This window comes from Panthera uncia, chromosome D1, assembly GCF_023721935.1.
Source record: "Panthera uncia isolate 11264 chromosome D1, Puncia_PCG_1.0, whole genome shotgun sequence".
NCBI classification, from domain to species: domain Eukaryota; kingdom Metazoa; phylum Chordata; class Mammalia; order Carnivora; family Felidae; genus Panthera; species Panthera uncia.
Genome location: NC_064808.1, coordinates 7,795,524 through 7,812,906, shown reverse-complemented (window position 1 = coordinate 7,812,906; position 17,383 = coordinate 7,795,524). Strand labels below are relative to the sequence as shown.

General features: G+C 39.2%; 1 protein-coding gene across 1 annotated transcript in view; it reads right to left on the bottom strand.

Moving 5' to 3' along the window:
- SLC22A8 (solute carrier family 22 member 8) overlaps window positions 1-17,383 on the bottom strand; it is a 33,881-nt gene that overhangs the window by 13,953 nt on the left and 2,545 nt on the right.

Genomic DNA, 17,383 nt, shown 5'->3' with positions numbered 1-17,383 from the left:
AAAAAAAAAAAACAATAAAAAAAGAAATGGGCAGAAGACATGAATAGACACTTTTCCAAAGAAGACATTCAGATAGCTAACAGACACACGAAAAGATGCTCAACATCACTCATCATGAGGGAAATACAAATGTTTTTCCCTTCAATCAGAGAAATTTCCTTGGCCCTAAGCTCAAAAAATTGTAATAAAAATTTATCACGGCTAAAGGTGTGGTAAAATTAGCACGTGGTGGAGAAAGTGTAATTCGACAACACACAACATTTTCAAATATTTTCTGCAAAATTCCTGTTGATGAGCAATAGAATTACCCACCATAAGCTTTAAATACCTTACATTTTCACTGGCTTTGTAAATTTGTCCAATTAATTTTCTCGGTGACCCACACATAATTTTGCCAACATCCGTGTAGAACATCTTGGCCTACTGCACTTCATATTGTATTGAATTAGTGGTTTATCTCTTTGTTTAAAACTCTTCTTGCCTTAGCTGTTGTGTGATGGGCAGAGGCTGGAAGAATTTTGAGGAGCATGATACGAAAAGCCTAATTTGCCTTGAGTATTAGTTGAAAGATGGCTGTTAATACTTCTGGTGAGGACTCAAAGAGGTGAAGAACACGGTGGGAAAAAACAGCATCATCTTAGAGAACTCCTACGTTGTCACAGAAACATAGAAAATGTTTTTATATATTTTTGAGAGACAGAGAGAGAGAGAGAGAGAGAGAGAGAGAGAGCGAGAGAGAGAGCACAAGTGGGAGTGGGGCAGAGAGAGAGGGAGATGCAGAATCCGAAGCTCCAGGCTCTGAGCTGTCAGCACAGAGCCCGGTGTGGGTCTCTGAACCCATGAAACGCGTGATCATGACCTCAGTCAAAGCCAGAGGCTTAACTGACAGAGCCACCCAGGCACCCCAGAAGTAATTTCAGTTTTATACAAACTCTCACAGAGGGAAAGACTCTTTGAAACCAATTCTGTAAGGCCAGAATTACTCTGATACAAAAACAAGATGACAATATTGTAAGAAAAGGAAACTACAGAGCCATACCCTCATGAATATAGACGCAGAATATCTCAATATAATTTAAGAAAACAACATCCAACATTGTATAAAAATAATATATTAAGACTGTATGGAGGTTATCCCATAATTACAAAGGTGCTTTAACATTTGAAAATGAATTGCTATAACTTTCTCTATTAGGACACCAAAAAAGAAAAAAAAAAAGATCATTTCAATATATCTGGCAAATTGCATCTGTTCTTGATAAAAACTTTTGGCATTGTAGGAACAAAAGGGAATTCTTCAAACAGATAAAGGGAACCTTATAGAAATTTTTCAAATATCACAGCAACATGCGGAAGAATGAAACTAGACCACTTTCTTACAGCATTCACAAAAATAAACTCAAAATGGATGAAGGACCTGAATGTGAGACAGGAAAACATCAAAACCCTAGAGGAGAAGGGAAAAACCTCTGACTGCAGCTGCAGCAATTTCTTACTTGACACATCTCCAAAGGTAAGGGAATTAAAAGCAAAAATGAACTACTGGGACCTCATTAAGATAAAAAGCTTCCGCACAGCAAAGGAAACAGTCAACAAAACTAAAAGGCAACTGACAGAATGGGAAAAGATATTTGCAAATGACATAGTGGACAAAGGGCTAGTATCCAAAATCTATAAAGAATTCACCAAACTCCACACCTGAAAAACAAATAATCCAGTGAAGAAATGGGCAGAAGGCATGAATAGACACTTTTCTAAAGAAGACATCCAGATGGCCAACAGGCACATGAAACAATGCTCAACGTCACTCCTCATCAGGGAAATACAAATCAAAACCACACTGAGATATCACCTCACACCGGTCAGAGTGGCTAAAATGAACAAATCAGGAGACCAAAGATGCTGGAGAGGATGTGGGGAAACGGGAACACTCTTGCCCTGTTGGTGGGAATGCAAACTGGTGCAGCCGCTCTGGAAAACAGTGGAGGTTCCCCCCCAAATTAAAAATAGATCTACCCTATGACCCAGCAATAACACTGCTAAGAATTTATCCGAGGGCTACAGGAGTGCTGATGCATAGGGGCACTTGTACCCCAATGTTTATAGCAGCACTTTCAACAATAGCCAACTTATGGAAAGAGCCTAAATGTCCATCAAGTGACGAATGGATAAAGAAGACGTGGTTTATATATACAATGGAATACTACTTGGCAATGGGAAAGAATGAAATATGGCCATTTGTAGCAATGTGGATGGAACTGGAAAGTATTATGCTAAGTGAAATAAGTCAGGCAGAGAAAAACAGATACCATATGTTCTCACTCATATGTGGATCCTGAGAAACTTAACAGAAGACCAGGGTGGAAGGGAAGGGAGAAAAAAGTTACAGAGAGGGAAGGAGGCAAACCATAAGAGACTCTTAAATACTGAGAACAAACTGAAGTTGATGGGGGAGAGGGGGAAGTAGGTGATTGGCACTGAGGAGGGCACCTGTTGGGATGAGCACTGGGTGTTGCATGGAAACCAATTTGACAATAAATTATATATATAACAAAATGTATAAATATATAAAAATATATAAATACATAATTATATTATATATAATTATAAATAAATAAATAAAAGAAAATTTCCAAATATCATAGTTAATACTGAAATACTGAATGCTTTTCCCACAAAGATCAGCAATAAGACAAAGATTTCCACTCTCACTTCCATATTGTGTTGGTGTATCTCACCAGGGCAACAAGGCAAAGAAAAGAAAGGTCATCTAGAATAAAAAGGAAACAATTAGTGGGTGAGCAGAACCAGCACAGTAGGTTGTATGAGCTCAATAAATGTTTGCCGAGTGAATAAAATTGTACTGGGTGTTTGGTAAGAATGTCACACTATTTTTTTTAGCCTCTTTATCACCCGCTTCACTTTATGCTTCTCCAGCATCACCTGAGTATCCATTTCCCTGTGCTTCACCCATTCTCGGAATGAACTGCACATTTAAAAGTCTCTGCAGCTTTGGCGAATGAAAGTTGGCATTTCATTTTGGTGTATATTTCTTTGATCACTATTAAATATGAGCCTCCTTTCATAGGATTGTTATTCATGTGGTTTTTCCGCCCTGGAAATTATTTGTTCTTGCTCTTTGCTCGCTTCTTGTGTTGAAGTAGAATCTTATTTATAATGATATTTTATTAAATATGTACCCATGCATATCCATTCACATTTTAGAATCATTTATCACGCTAATTGCCCTTTAACACTTGATAGTATTTATGATATTTTTAAATGATTCATGTTGATTTTTTAAAATACAAAGCCAGGGGTGCCTAGGTGGCTCAGTTGGTTAAGCGTCCGAGTTCAGCTCAGGTCATGATCTCATGGTTTGTGGGTTTGAGCCCCGGGGTCGGGCTCCATGCTGACAGCTCAGAACCTGGACCCTGCTTCAGATTCTGTGTCTGCCTCTCTCTCTGCCCCTCCCCTGCTCGCACTCTGTCTCTCTTTCAAAAATAAATAAACGTTAAAAAAACTTTTAAGTGTGGTTGGCCAAAAGACAAATGGTTGGTTATAATTCTAGAGAAATTGTTAGGTGTAGTTGGCTTTCAACAATAGCCAGATGTATCTTGCATGTGTTGAAGACAATGATGTGTCTGATTCACTCCTTGCTGACGTTTGTTCTGTGAAAGCCTAAGTCTTGCTAACAACTTTTTGTCAGACTCAGTTCTAAAAGCCCTCATTCTGACTTCAGGGAATAATCCCTTGGCTTTCAGTGGAAAATGCCGTTATTTTCACATGGGGTAGTTAAGATCAGTGTAATCCCTCAGGAATGGAGGGAAAACCACCTCTCCCCAAACTCTTCCCTCTCTCGCCTTGGGGCAAAGAGGTGTTGACCAGAACAGAAACTCTGCGCCCCCCCCCCCCCCAGGAACATGAACAATATCTGGCTTATCCGATGTCCCATATGATTTGTTGTCAAAAGAGAAGCATATCTGGATGTGAGGGCAAGAGCTCTAAAGAGAATCTGGAGCAAGAAAATATTGTTCCCAAAATGCTGTAGGTTGAGTATCAGGCCATAAAAGGGTACAGCGAGTGCCAATTTGCACTGAATAAAAGGAGTAGACATACTTCATAAGCTTTAGAGCCTAAGGGACGTTCCCTAAGATTTCTAAGACAGCCTTAACAATTGATGACAGTATTGGTCCAGGTGATTTATGGTCTGTTAAAGAAAACGGCTCATCCTGTTTTATGAAACTTTTAAAAAATCTGGAAGTTATTTTACCAGCAAAAATGGGTTTGCTTGGGGCACCTGGGTGGCTCAGTCAGTTGAGCACACGACTTGAGCTCAGGTCACGATCTCATGGTTTGTGAGTTCGAGCCCTGCGTCGGGCTCTGTGCTGACAGCTCAGAGCCTGGAACCTGCTTCTGATTCTGTGTCTCCCTCTCTCTCTGCCCCCCCCCCCCCCCCCACTCATGCTCTGTCTCTCTCTGTCTCAGAAATAAACATTAAAAAAAAGTTTTTAAAAATGGGTTTGCTCAAGAATAGCAGATAATTGCAATCTGGGACAAGCAGGCTACTAGCTAAACCATAGGGATGTCCAATAAAGAAAGGAGAGGAATGCTATTTTAAAGACAAGAAGGAAGAAGTAGAGAAAGTTTGTTTAGAATCAAGTCCACTGAAGAAAACAAGAGTTCAGGGTGATGATGGTTTTTCATTGACTGAGTTGCAGGGGTGGCCAATTTATTAGAGAAAATTCAATGTACATCTTTCACTGTTGGAGCCTGTAATTGGTGATTCTTTCCTGTTGACAATTCTTCCTGTAATTGACACTGAGTGGTATAGCTCCCCCTTGTACCCTCCCCTTCTAGCATCCTGAGTCGACATTTGTAAGGGTTCCCTTTATTAATTTTCACAGGACTTTTATTTTTAGGGCAGTGATCTTAACATAAAATTATCGCGGAACATGATGTAAAATTGGGCTGTTTATGGTTATGGTTTATACTGAGGCCCCGAGAAAAGAGATGGTAAATACCTACATATTCTAGTGAAAGTTATAAAACCACCCATGCAGAAGAAAGTAATATGAAATCTGAGCTCATCACTCAACTGGATGGTATAAAGTGCTGAGAATGATAGGGCTAGATGTCGAAAGTTAGGAAATGATTTCTTTGCAGAAGTTCAGCATTGTGTGAATCTTTTTCCTTTGCTCCCCAGCGTGGAGGTCTGAGTGAGTGAAGCTTCAAGGACACTGTAGGGGAGAGCCTGATGTGTGTTTCCTGGATTGAGGAGTACAGTGGCATGACATTTCTAAGAAATCTAAGAGCTGGAAGCAATTGGCTATTAACCTGAAGCATCAGAACTGAGGTAAAGAGACTGGCATCTAACGATATTTCCAGTAACAGATGCAAGGATACATGAATTTGCTAATAGATTAGGTTCTGGAAGGCAGAGCTGGTCTGGAGTCATTTTAATTCTTGTGTGGGAAGAGGGAGGTGGAAAGGGAGCTGGAGTGGGCAAAGTGACCGATAATAGGGCAATACATGGCCAGATTTGCAGGGCCTGGAGGCAAGGAGCCAGAGGAAAATGCATTTCTTGTATGGTAGGAGATAGGGTAAAATGCCAAACGGTTCCAGTGGAAAGCTTTCGAGAACCTACATAGGGTAGGTACTCCAAGGAAAGGAATCTGCTTTGATCATCTATCACGTCCAGCTGCGGACACTTACCAACACTCACACCCATCCTTCCTATCGACTTTTCTTTCCCAAGCTCTGAGTAGGTGGAATTCAGAACCCTGGCCCATAAATTAGGGGGACGAAGAGGAAGCACAGTACAACTAAATAGAGAAATAGTCAACAGTATCTTTTCCCTGTTGCCTTATCAACCCTTAACACTTCCAAGGCAGGTTCAAACTAGGGAGGCAGAGAAGCTATAACTCTGAGTGAAAGCCTCAGGTTTAATTTTTGTTCTTGGCTGGGGTATAGTAGTTACTAAAATGAAGCTATTCTTGTGAGTGAAAGGATGGGGGATTTTTTATTACTGTTTGTGGCTCATCGGAGGTTTCATCCAGGGAAAAGGAAAGAACCACAGAACAGGTGTAAGAAGAAGAGTGAGGAGCGATGAGGCAGGGATTTTTCTTTTTTATTTTATTTATTTATTTATTTATTTATTTATTTATTTTTTTTTTTAAAGATACTTATTTTTACAATAGGCTTTTTTTTTTAATTTTTTTTAACGTTTATTTATTTTTGAGACAGAGAGAGACAGAGCATGAATGGGGAGGGTCAGAGAGAGGGAGACACAGAATCTGAAACAGGCTCCAGGCTCTGAGCTGTCAGCACAGAGCCCGATGCGGGGCTCGAACTCACTGACCGCGAGATCATGACCTGAGCTGAAGTCGGCTGTTCAACCGACTGAGCCACCCAGGCGCCCCGGGATTTTTCTTTTTTAATGTTTAATGCTCTTTATTAAAAAAAATTTATTTATTTATTTTTGAGAGACTGGGGGAGGGACAGTGAGATGGGGTGAGAGAGACTCCCAAGCAGGCTCTGAGCTTATTTTTATTATTTTTATTTTTAATTTTTTAATTTTTTAAAATTTACATCCATATTAGTTAGGATATAGTGCAACAATGATTTCAGGAGTAGATTCCTTAACGCCTCCGACCCATTTGGCCCATCCCCCCTCCCACAACCCCTCCAGCAACCCTCTGTTCTCCATATTTAAGAGTCTCTTCCGTTTTGTCCCCCTCTCTGTTTTTATATTCTTTTTGCTTCCCTTCCCTTATGTTCATCTGTTTTGTCTCTTAAAGTCCTCATATGAGTGAAGTGATATGATATTTGTCTTTCTCTAACTGACTAATTTCGCTTAGCATAATACCCTCCAGTTCCATCCATGTAGTTGCAAATGGCAAGATTTCATTCTTTTTGATTGCCGAGTAATACTCTACTATATATATATATATATATATATATATATATATATATACACACACACACACACACACCACATCTTCTTTATCCATTCATCTGTTGATGGACATTTGGGCTCATCCCATACTTTGGCTATTGTCGATAGTGCTGCTATAAACATGGGGGTGTATGTGCCCCTTCGAAACAGCATACCTGTATCTCTTGGATAAATACCTAGTAGTGATATTGCTGGGTCATAGGGTAGTTCTATTTTTAATTTTTTGAGGAAGCTCCATACTGTGTTCCAGAGTGGCTGCACCAGTTTGCATTCCCACCAGCAGTGCAAAAGAGATCCTCCTTCTCCTCATCCTTGCCAACATCTGTTGTTGCCTGAGTTGTTAATGTTAGCCATTGTGACAGGTGTGAGGTGGTATCTCATTGTGGTTTTGGTTTGTATTTCCCTGATGATGGGTGATGTGGAGCATTTTTTCATGTGTTGGTTGGCCACCTGGATGTCTTCTTTGGAGAAGTGTCTATTCATGTCTTTGGCCCATTTCCTCACTGGATTATTTGTTTTTTGGGTGTTGAGTTTGAGAAGTTCTTTATAGATTTTGGATACTAACCCTTTAAAGGATATGTCATTTGCAAATATCTTCTCCCATTCCGTCGGTTGCCTTTTAGTTTTGCTGATTGTTTCCTTCACTGTGCAGAAGCTTTTTATTTTGATGAGGTCCTAATAGTTCATTTTTGCATGTTTCCCTTACCTCTGGTGATGTGTTGAATAAGAAGTTGCTGCGGCCAAGGTCAAAAGGTTTTTGCCTGCTTTCTCCTTGAGGCTTTTGATGGCTTCCTGTCTTATGTCTAGGTCTTTCATCCATTTTGAGTTTATTTTTGTGTATGGTGTAAGGAAGTGGTCCAGATTCATTTTTTTTCATGTTGTTGTCCAGTTTTCCCAGCACCACTTGCTGAAGAGACTGTCTTTATTCCATTGGATATTCTTTCCTGCCTTGTCAAAGATTAGTTGGCCATATGTTTGTGAGTCCATTTCTGGGTTCTCTATTCTGTTCCATGGATCTGAGTGTCTGTTTTTGTGCCACTACCGTATTATCTCGAAGATTACAGCTTTGTAACACCGCTTGGAGTCTGGGATTGTGATGTCTCCTGCTTTGGTTTTCTTTTTCACGATAGCTTTGGCAATTCGGGGTCTTTCCTGGTTCATACAAATTTTAGGATTGTTTGTTCTAGCTCTGTGAAGAATGCTGGTGTTATTTTCATAGGGATTGTGAACCAGGTAAGATTATTTAGGAAGAAAAATAAGATGTGGAATATTACAAAAGTGGACACATTTTGAAATTTAGAGTAAACGTTTAATAAGTGAAACATTGCACTAGAGCCCTGGGGGAAGAATTATATTTATCAAGAGCAGAAATCACAGATGTCACTCTCCCTATTTGTTGATATGAGACTGTTGTCAAAGCTCTCTCATCAATCTATTACCAGAAGACCTCTTAATGCCATGTGAAACCATATAAAAGAAGATGACATATGGGACATTGTCACAAATGTTTCTTATAAAATACATGCATTTAGGACAGTGGATTTGTGTGTTGTGTTTAGAGAGTTGATAAGTGAAATCAAGAGATCAGTACTTGGTCCCCTGTGTAGAGCACCATGACCCACATTTGATTCAGCTCCAGCCATTTTCCCAGGTAGCCCCAGTGCTGAGTTGTCCTGAGTCAAACTGGCTTACGCCTGCTCCAGCTCTAGTCAGTCACCCCAAACCACCAGCCTCACATAGTCTACGCCGGGGATTTTCCCACACAGGGACACTCTTTCAAACCTGGGAAATGTAGCTGTTTTGTCTAATTCATAGAAATAAATACAGGAAGTCAACCAAAATGAGGAGACAGAGGAATACGCTGCAATGAACGAGTAAGACAAAACGTTAGAAAAATGACTAAATGAAATGGAAATAAGCAATCTGCTTCATAAAAAATTCATGGCAGTGGTCATAAAGATGCTCACCAGACTTCAGAGAAGAGTGGATAAACTTAGTGAGAGCTTCAATAAGGAGATAGAAAATATAAAAAAGAAGTGAGGATAGTCGAAGAATACAATAACTGAAGTGAAAAGTACACTAGAGAGAATCCACAGCAGATTAGAGGATGCAGAAGAATGGGTCAGCGAAACGGAAGACAGGGTAATGGAAAGTGTTCAAGCTGAACAGCGACAATAAAAATGAATTTTAAAAAGTGGTGATAAGTTAAGGAACCTCTGGGACAACATCAAGTGTACTAACATTTGCAGGATATTAGGGATCTCAGGAGAAAAGAGAAAGAAAGGGTGAGAAAACTTATTTGAAGAAATAATAGCTGAAAATTTTCCTAATCTGGGGAAGGAAACGGATTTCCAGGTGCAGGAGGCACAGAGATGGCCCAAACGAGATGACCTCAAGGAGGTCCACACTAAGACACATAATAATGAAAATGTCAAAATTGAAACATAAACAAAGAACCTTAAGAGGCAAGAGAAAAGCAACTTGTTGTGCACAAGAAGCCCATAAGGCTATCAACTGATTTTTCAGAAATTTTGCAGGCCAGAGGGGAGTGGTATGATATATTCAAAGTGCTGAAAGAAAACAACCTACAACAAAGAATACTCTACCTGGCAGAATTTTTCATAATTGAAGGAGAGATAAAGTATTTCCCAAACAAATAACAGTTAAAGGGGTTCATCACCATTAAACTGGCCTTATAAGAAATGTTAAATGGACTTCTTAAGGTAGAAAAGAAAAAACCATAACTAAAAGTGAGAAAATTATAAAAGAAAAAATTCCATGGGTAAAAACAAACATAGTAAAGTAGTAGGTTAATTACTTATATAGCTAGTATGCAGGTTAAACCATAAAAGTAGCAAAATCAATTATTATCTAAGAAATTAGTTAAGGGATTCATAAACTAAAAAGATGTAGAATATTACATTGTATACATAAAGCATGGAGAGGGAGAGTAAAAATGTAACACTTTAAGAATGGGTTTGAACTTAAGTGATCATCTATTTAATATAGACTGCTATACTTAGGATCTTATATACGAATTTCATAGTAATCAAGAAGCAAAACCTATAATAGAAACACACAAAAAAGAGAGAAAGGAATCCAAGCATAACATAAAAGGAGTAACATAACATGAATCACAAGGGAAGAGAGCAAGAGAAGAACAGAGAACTGCAAAAACATCTGGAAAACAATTAACAAAATGGCAACTTGTACATACCTATCAACAACTACTTTAAATGTAAATGGTCTAACTGCTCCAATCAAACGCATAGGGTAGAAGAATAGAAAACACTAATAATAGACTCATCCATTTCTGCCTACAAGAGACTCACTTCAGACTTAAAGACACATACAGATTAAAAGTGAAGGGATGGAAAAAGATATTCCATGCAAATGGAAGCAGAAAAAAAAAAAAAGCTGGAGCAGCAATACTTAGGCAAAATAGACTTTATTTATTTATTTATTTTTTAATTTTTTAAAAATCTTTTTATTTTTATTTTTTAATTTTTTTTAACGTTTATTTATTTTTGAGACAGGGAGAGACAGCATGAACGGGGGAGGGTCAGAGAGAGAGGGAGACACAGAATCTGAAACAGGCTCCAGGCTCCGAGCTGTCAGCACAGAGCCCGACGCGGGGCTCGAACTCACGGACCGCGAGATCATGACCTGAGCCGAAGTCGGACGCCTAACCGACTGAGCCACCCAGGCGCCCCAGCAAAATAGACTTTAAAACAAAGGCTGCAACAAGAGACAAAAAAGGCATTACATAATGATAAAGGGATCAATCCAATAATAGGATATAACATTGTAAATATCTATGCATCCAACATAGGAGTGCCTAAATATATAAAGCAAATATTAACAAATATAAAGGGAAAAATTAAAAATAATATGATATTAGCAGGGGACTTTAATATCCCACTTATATCAATGGATAGATCATCCAGGCAAAAATCAACAAGGAAAGGGTGCTTTTGAACAACACATTGGGCCAGACAGATATAACAGACATACAGAACATTCCATCCCCAAACAACGTGATACACATTCTTTTCAAGTACACATGAAACATTCTCCAAGATAGATCACAAGTTAGGCTATGAAACAAATCTCAATAAATGTAAGAAGATTGAAATCAAATCAAGCAATTTTTCCAATCACAATGGTATGAAACTAAAAATCAATTATAAGAAAAAAAAACCTGGGAAAAACGCAAACACCTAGAGGTTAAACAACATGCTACTGCGCAGCCAATAGGTCAATGAGGAAATCAAAAAAGAAATAAAAAAACAACAACCTGGAAACAAATGGGAAAATGGAAACACAACATTTCAAAATCTTTGGGATGCAGCAAAAGCAGTTCTAAGAGGGGTGTTTATAGCAATACAGGTGTACCCCAAGAAACAAAAATCTCAAGTAAACAAAGTAACCTTCCACCTGAATGAACTAAAAAAGAACAAAAAAGGGGCGCCTGGGTGGCTCAGTCAGTTAAGCATCTGACTTCCGCTCAGGTCATGAGATCGAGCCCCGTGTTGAGCTCCAATCTTGCTTAAGACTCTCTCTGTCCTTCTCCCTCTGCCCCTTCTCCCCTCAAAAAAAAAAAAAAAAAAAAAAAAAAAGAGCATAGGCCCATAAAAGCATTTTCCCAGAGAAGACATAGAGATGGCCGAGAGACACACGAAAAAATGCTCAACGTCAGTAATCGTCAGGGAGGTGGAAATCAAAGCCACAGTGAGATGTCACCTCACGCTAGTCAGAATGGCCGGCGTCAGAAAGACAAGAAATAACAAGTAGTGATGAGGATGCGGAGAAAAGGGAACTCTTGTGCACGGTCGGTGGGAATACAAATTGGTGCTGCCGCCACGGAAAACCCTGTTGAGTTATTCTTCACTCAGAAAAATGAAACTATATTACACACCTGAAACTAATAAAACACTTTATGTTATCTAACTGGAACTAAAATAAAACTTGAAAAATCACAAAAAATTAAAAATAGAAATACCATATGATCCAGTAATTCTACTTCTGGGTATTTACCCAAAGTAAACGAAAACACTAATTTGAAAAGGTATAGACACCCCTATGTTTATAGTAACATTATTTACAACAGCCAAGATATGGAAGCAGCCCGTGTTCGTTGACTGATCGAATGGATAAAGAGGATTACACACACACACACACACACACACACACACACACACACTGGAATATTAGCCATAAAAAAGGAGACCTTGCTGTTTGTGACAACATGGATGGACCTACATGGTATGATGTTAAGTTAAATAAGTCAAAAAGAAAAAGACAAATGCCATAAGATTTCACTTATATGTGGAATCTTAAAAACAAAACAAATGAACGAATAAGTAAAAAACAAATATAAATCAGAAAACTAGAGACTAAACTGGGGTTGCCAGAGGGGAGTTCGGTGAGGGATGGATGAAATAGGTGAAGAGATTAAGAGGTACAAATTTCCAGGTTGAAATAAGCCAAGAGGATGAAACATACAGCATGGGGGAATATACTCTATAATATTGCAATAATTTTGTAAGGTGACTGATGGTAACTACATTTATTGTGGTGAGCATCTCATATTGTATACAATTGTCAAATCACCCTATTGTACAGCTGAAACTAACATTATATTGTATGTCAACTATACTTAAAAAAAAAAAAAGACCTAAGAAAAAGAGATTTGTACTTGAGTCTGAATTATCAAGGTAAAGACCAAACTTATTTGAAAGGAATATGGGGTTCCAATACATCAAGGTTGCAGATAGACTGCACAAGAGCCGTTCAGCTTTGTCTGGGTTTAAAGGCCTTGAGGAATATGTTTTAGCTCAAGCAGGAGACAGCACAGAGACCATTTATTTCAGTGCAGGGACTGATAGAAAGTTCAGAGTGGAGAGAGAGAGAATATGGAATTAAAAAAAAAAAAGGATAAACAAAAAGAAGGGAATTCTGTATGTTAGGGAGTGGCAGGAAAAGGGTTCGTTCTGGAGTCGATGTGGACAAAATTACATGAGCCGATACAAAATTCCTGGTAGTATTAACGTATGGACAAGCATTAGTTTTGGATATCTTCTCTGAAACAGTTGATACTTTAGTATATTTCAGTCATTATAAGTCTTGTAAAATGCTTGAAATGTTTGTATATATTTGACTATTTTTACAACATATATTTTACTATTGTGTCTGTGTCAGAGAACTTGTAATAGAACAGAATTGTTTTTTAAAAAAGAGCTATGATTGAGGGAGGTAAACCATAAGAGACTCTTAAATACAGAGAACAAACCGAGGGTTGACGGAGGTGGGGAGAATGGGTGATGGGCATTAAGGAGGGTACTTGTTGGGATGAGCACTGGGTGTTATATGTAAGTGATGAATCACTGGGTTCTCCTCCTGAAGCCAAGACTACACTGTATGTTAACTAACTTGAGAATAAAAATAAATAAAAAATAAAAAAAAGTAAACAGAGCTATGATTGAGGACATGATGGAAAGGCAATCATTGAAAAACTGAGAAAGAAAAATACGGTAACTATATATAACAAGATTCTAAATATCCTAAATAGATTCTCATGGTTCTGGTTGCCAGAGGATCGGAGGGAGGAATGACTAGGTAGAGCACAGGTCATTTTTAGAGAGATGCTCAATGGTGGATGCATAACATTCTACATTTGCCCCTAAGACCATACAACACAAGACTGTGCCCACTAAACTATGAACTTAATAATGTATCGATATTGGCCAATCCATTGTAACAAATGGGCACATGTTGGGATGAGCACCGGGTATTATATGGAAGTGATGAACCCCTAAATTCTACTCCTGAAACTAATATTACACTACATGTGAACTAACTGGAATTTACATAAAAACTTGAAATACAAAAATTGCAATACACCTACCACATTTATACAAGACATTAACAATACGGGCAAGTGTGAGAGAGGGGGAAATTAGAATCTTCTACTTTCTGCTCAGTATTTCTCTGAAACTAAACTTGCTCTAAAAATTAAAGCCTGGTTGTGAAGAAAAGTTCTCATGGTAAAGAGACATATATCAAGGTTAGAGATAGGCATGGTGTTAGGAATGTTGTGGGAATCAGGGAGTCTATCACTGGGAAAGAGAATAGGGTAAAAGGTGGAGCTCACCACAGAAAGCTATGGAGTAGTGAGAAGCAACAGACCGTGTATACACACAGGAATGCACGCAGATCTCAAAAACCTATTGGTGAATAGTAAAAAGTGAGAAAGAGATTGGATAAATAACATGATGCCTTTTATGTACATTAAGACACCTGCATACCCCATGATAGTACACATTTATGATAACATATACAAATAAAGAGATAACTAATTAGGAAGCACATGAGAATGGTCTCTATGGTGAAGGATGGGAATGAAGACAAATGTGAACACATATATTCAATTTTAGTATATGTGCTACCTAAGTGAGCACAAATACATATATTCAGATATGCATATAAGAAAGAAGTCTTGGGGTGCCTGGGTGGCTCAGTTGGTTGGGCGTCCGATCTTGCAGTTCGTGAGTTCAAGCCCTGCGTTGGGCTCTGAGCTGACAGCTCGGAGCCTGGAGCCTGTTTCGGATTCTGTGTCTCCCTCCCTCTGCCCCTTCCCCACTCATGCTCTGTCTGTCTCTGTCTCCCAAAAATGAATAAATGTTAAAAAAAATTTTTTAAAAATTAAAAATAAAAAAAATGGTGATCACATGGTGAGTTATTGCTGTAGGCGGGGTTGAATCTACTTGATATCTAGCTGCATTTCTTTCCTGAGTTACCTCTTCCACTCTCATAATTATAAAAATATTTATATGCTAATAACATCCAAGTGAATACCCAGCCTCGACCTCTTCTGTGACCTTAATATCCATAAAAGCACATATCTGCCTGAACCTCTGTATGCATGTCTGTTAGGGAACTCCAACTCAGGAAGTCAAAACACACATCTTGGGGCGCCTGGGTGGCTCAGTTGGTTGAGCGTCCGGCTTCGGCTCAGGTCACGATCTCGCGGTCCGTGAGTTCGAGCCCCGCATCGGGCTCTGTGCTGATGGCTCAGAGCCTAGAGCCTGCTTCCGATTCTGTGTCTCCCTCTCTCTCTGCCCCTCCCCTGTTCATGCTCTGTCTCTGTCTCAAAAATAAACGTTAAAAAAAAAAATTAAAAAAAAAAACACACATCTTGATTATCTTCCCAAATTTGCTTCTATCCTAGTATTCTCCCACCTTGTATACTGGCATCAGAATTTACTCATTTGTTCAGGCCAGAGCCTATATTCCCTTGGATACATCTATTTGTCTCACTAGAAGCTCTCCAATAGTAAAAAAAAAAACCCAAAAAAAACAAAAAACAAAAAAAAACCCTGCCCCCCCAAAAAAACCAATAATAATCGAAACCACTACCAAGTTTTATTGCCTCTACCTCTAAAACATTTCCCCAGTCCAGCTACATCTTATCGTCTTCATGGACACCTCTTAAATTACTCCCCTGCCATTTCTTTTCTGGACGATTTCAATAGTCTCCCGAATGGTTCCTGCTACCCCTCAGTGGAGAAGTGTGACTTTTAAAAGGCCATGTTATCAAATTTCCCTTGAAAAAATAAAGGCTGGGATATAGAACAGGAGTAAACAAGGAGTCAGGGAAGAGATCTTTGAGGAGGTAATATTTGAATTTGAGAAATTAGAAGGTATAGGATGAGCAATGTAGAGGGAAGAGAGTATTTGGGGCAGAAGAAATGGCAAGTGTAAAAACTATGAGGAGGTAACCAGCTTGATGTTCTGAAGATTAGCAGGGAACAGGAGAAGGTGGTAGGAGATGAGGTGGGAAAGAGATGCAGGGGCCAGATCTCATGCCTGGCAGGGCTTGCTAAGAAACTTGGATTTTAGGGGCACATGGGTGGCTCAGTTAAGCATCCGACTCTTGATTTCGGCTCAGGTCATGATCTCATGGTTTGTGGGATCACAGGCAGTGCGGAGCCTGCTTGCAATTCTCTCTCCCCCTCATCTGCCCCTCACCTGCTCTCTCTTTCTTTCTCTCAAAATAAATAACCATAAAAAAAAAAAGAAACTTGGATTTTATTTTAAGTACACTGGAATATCATTGGAGCATCACGGGGGTCCTGGGGTAAGAGAGACAGAAAGAAGTTCAAGCTTGAAAAGCCCAGTAAATGGATGAAATGTGTAACATTAACAATAGTCAAATACTTGCGGGTGGTGCCTTTTAAAGGCAGGAGTTACACATTCTCAGAAGTTTTCTAACAGAAACCCGATGGTTATTAATCAGAAGTGCTGGGATGCTTTTCATCTGACAGGGAGCAGAACTCAATAACTTCAAAGTTCCTTTGAATATCTTCTAAATTATCCTTTCCCATTTAACATCTGGTAAGATGATCTGAGCCATAGGTATTGAAATCAACCCTCTTACAACTGGTCTTCTGGCTGCCACTGTTATCTCTTACTCAATTATCCTTCCCACCCAACTGTCGCATCCCCGTTATTATTATATCTCTTATTAAACATTTCGTGGGGGTTAGCTGGAGTCTGAACACTGGGGAAAGTGGTACACACTGGCTCAGAGGCTGGACTCTGATCCGAAGATCTACATGGGTAATGTTTAACGGTGATCAACTCAAAGGTCACAATTTTTAGTTAACACTACCAAGTGGCATCACACTGATGGGCGGATGTTCAGGGGCATATAAAGTTCCCTTAGTGCTCTCATGGGTGACAGCAATGGTTGACCGCCTCCTTCAAAAGGAGCTCTGCCAAGATGTAGGAGGTCCCAAACTTCTCATTTCCCCAAGCCATGTCCTCCTGGCTTCCTAATATTATTTACCTTACATGGTTACAAATATTATGTATTAAAGCTATTTCACGGAGAGCAGCACGCAGGTGACAGGTGCAATATCTTACCATCCCATCGGTGCCACATTGCTACACAACCCACAGATTGTGTAAAGATCATTACTTGTTGCACATGAATACCTGCATTGTAGGTATGCAGTGATGACCAGTCTGGCAGCATTCAAAACCATTTATCTTACTGGTCTAGGTAGTTGAGAACATTTTCAAGGCCAATTAATAATAATAATAGTAATAATAATTCACAAATTTGCGCTTTCAAACATGTTGGTACTTTCTGCCTCAACACCTCGTCCTCTCCCTGCATTCAAATAACTCCTAGACATAAACCTTGTGTCCTGGCATCAGCTTTGAAAATCCCTCCCTGAAACTTCTTTCAATCTGAGTCAGATGCCTTTCTCTGACCTCCTTCAGGCAATACAAGGAACACATTTATCACACCACACTATAATTTATTAAGTACTCTTATTAGGTTGTGGCTCCCTGGAGTCAGAGATAGAGGTCGGCACATAGCACGATGCAGAACCTACAGTGAGATCTCAGTAAAGG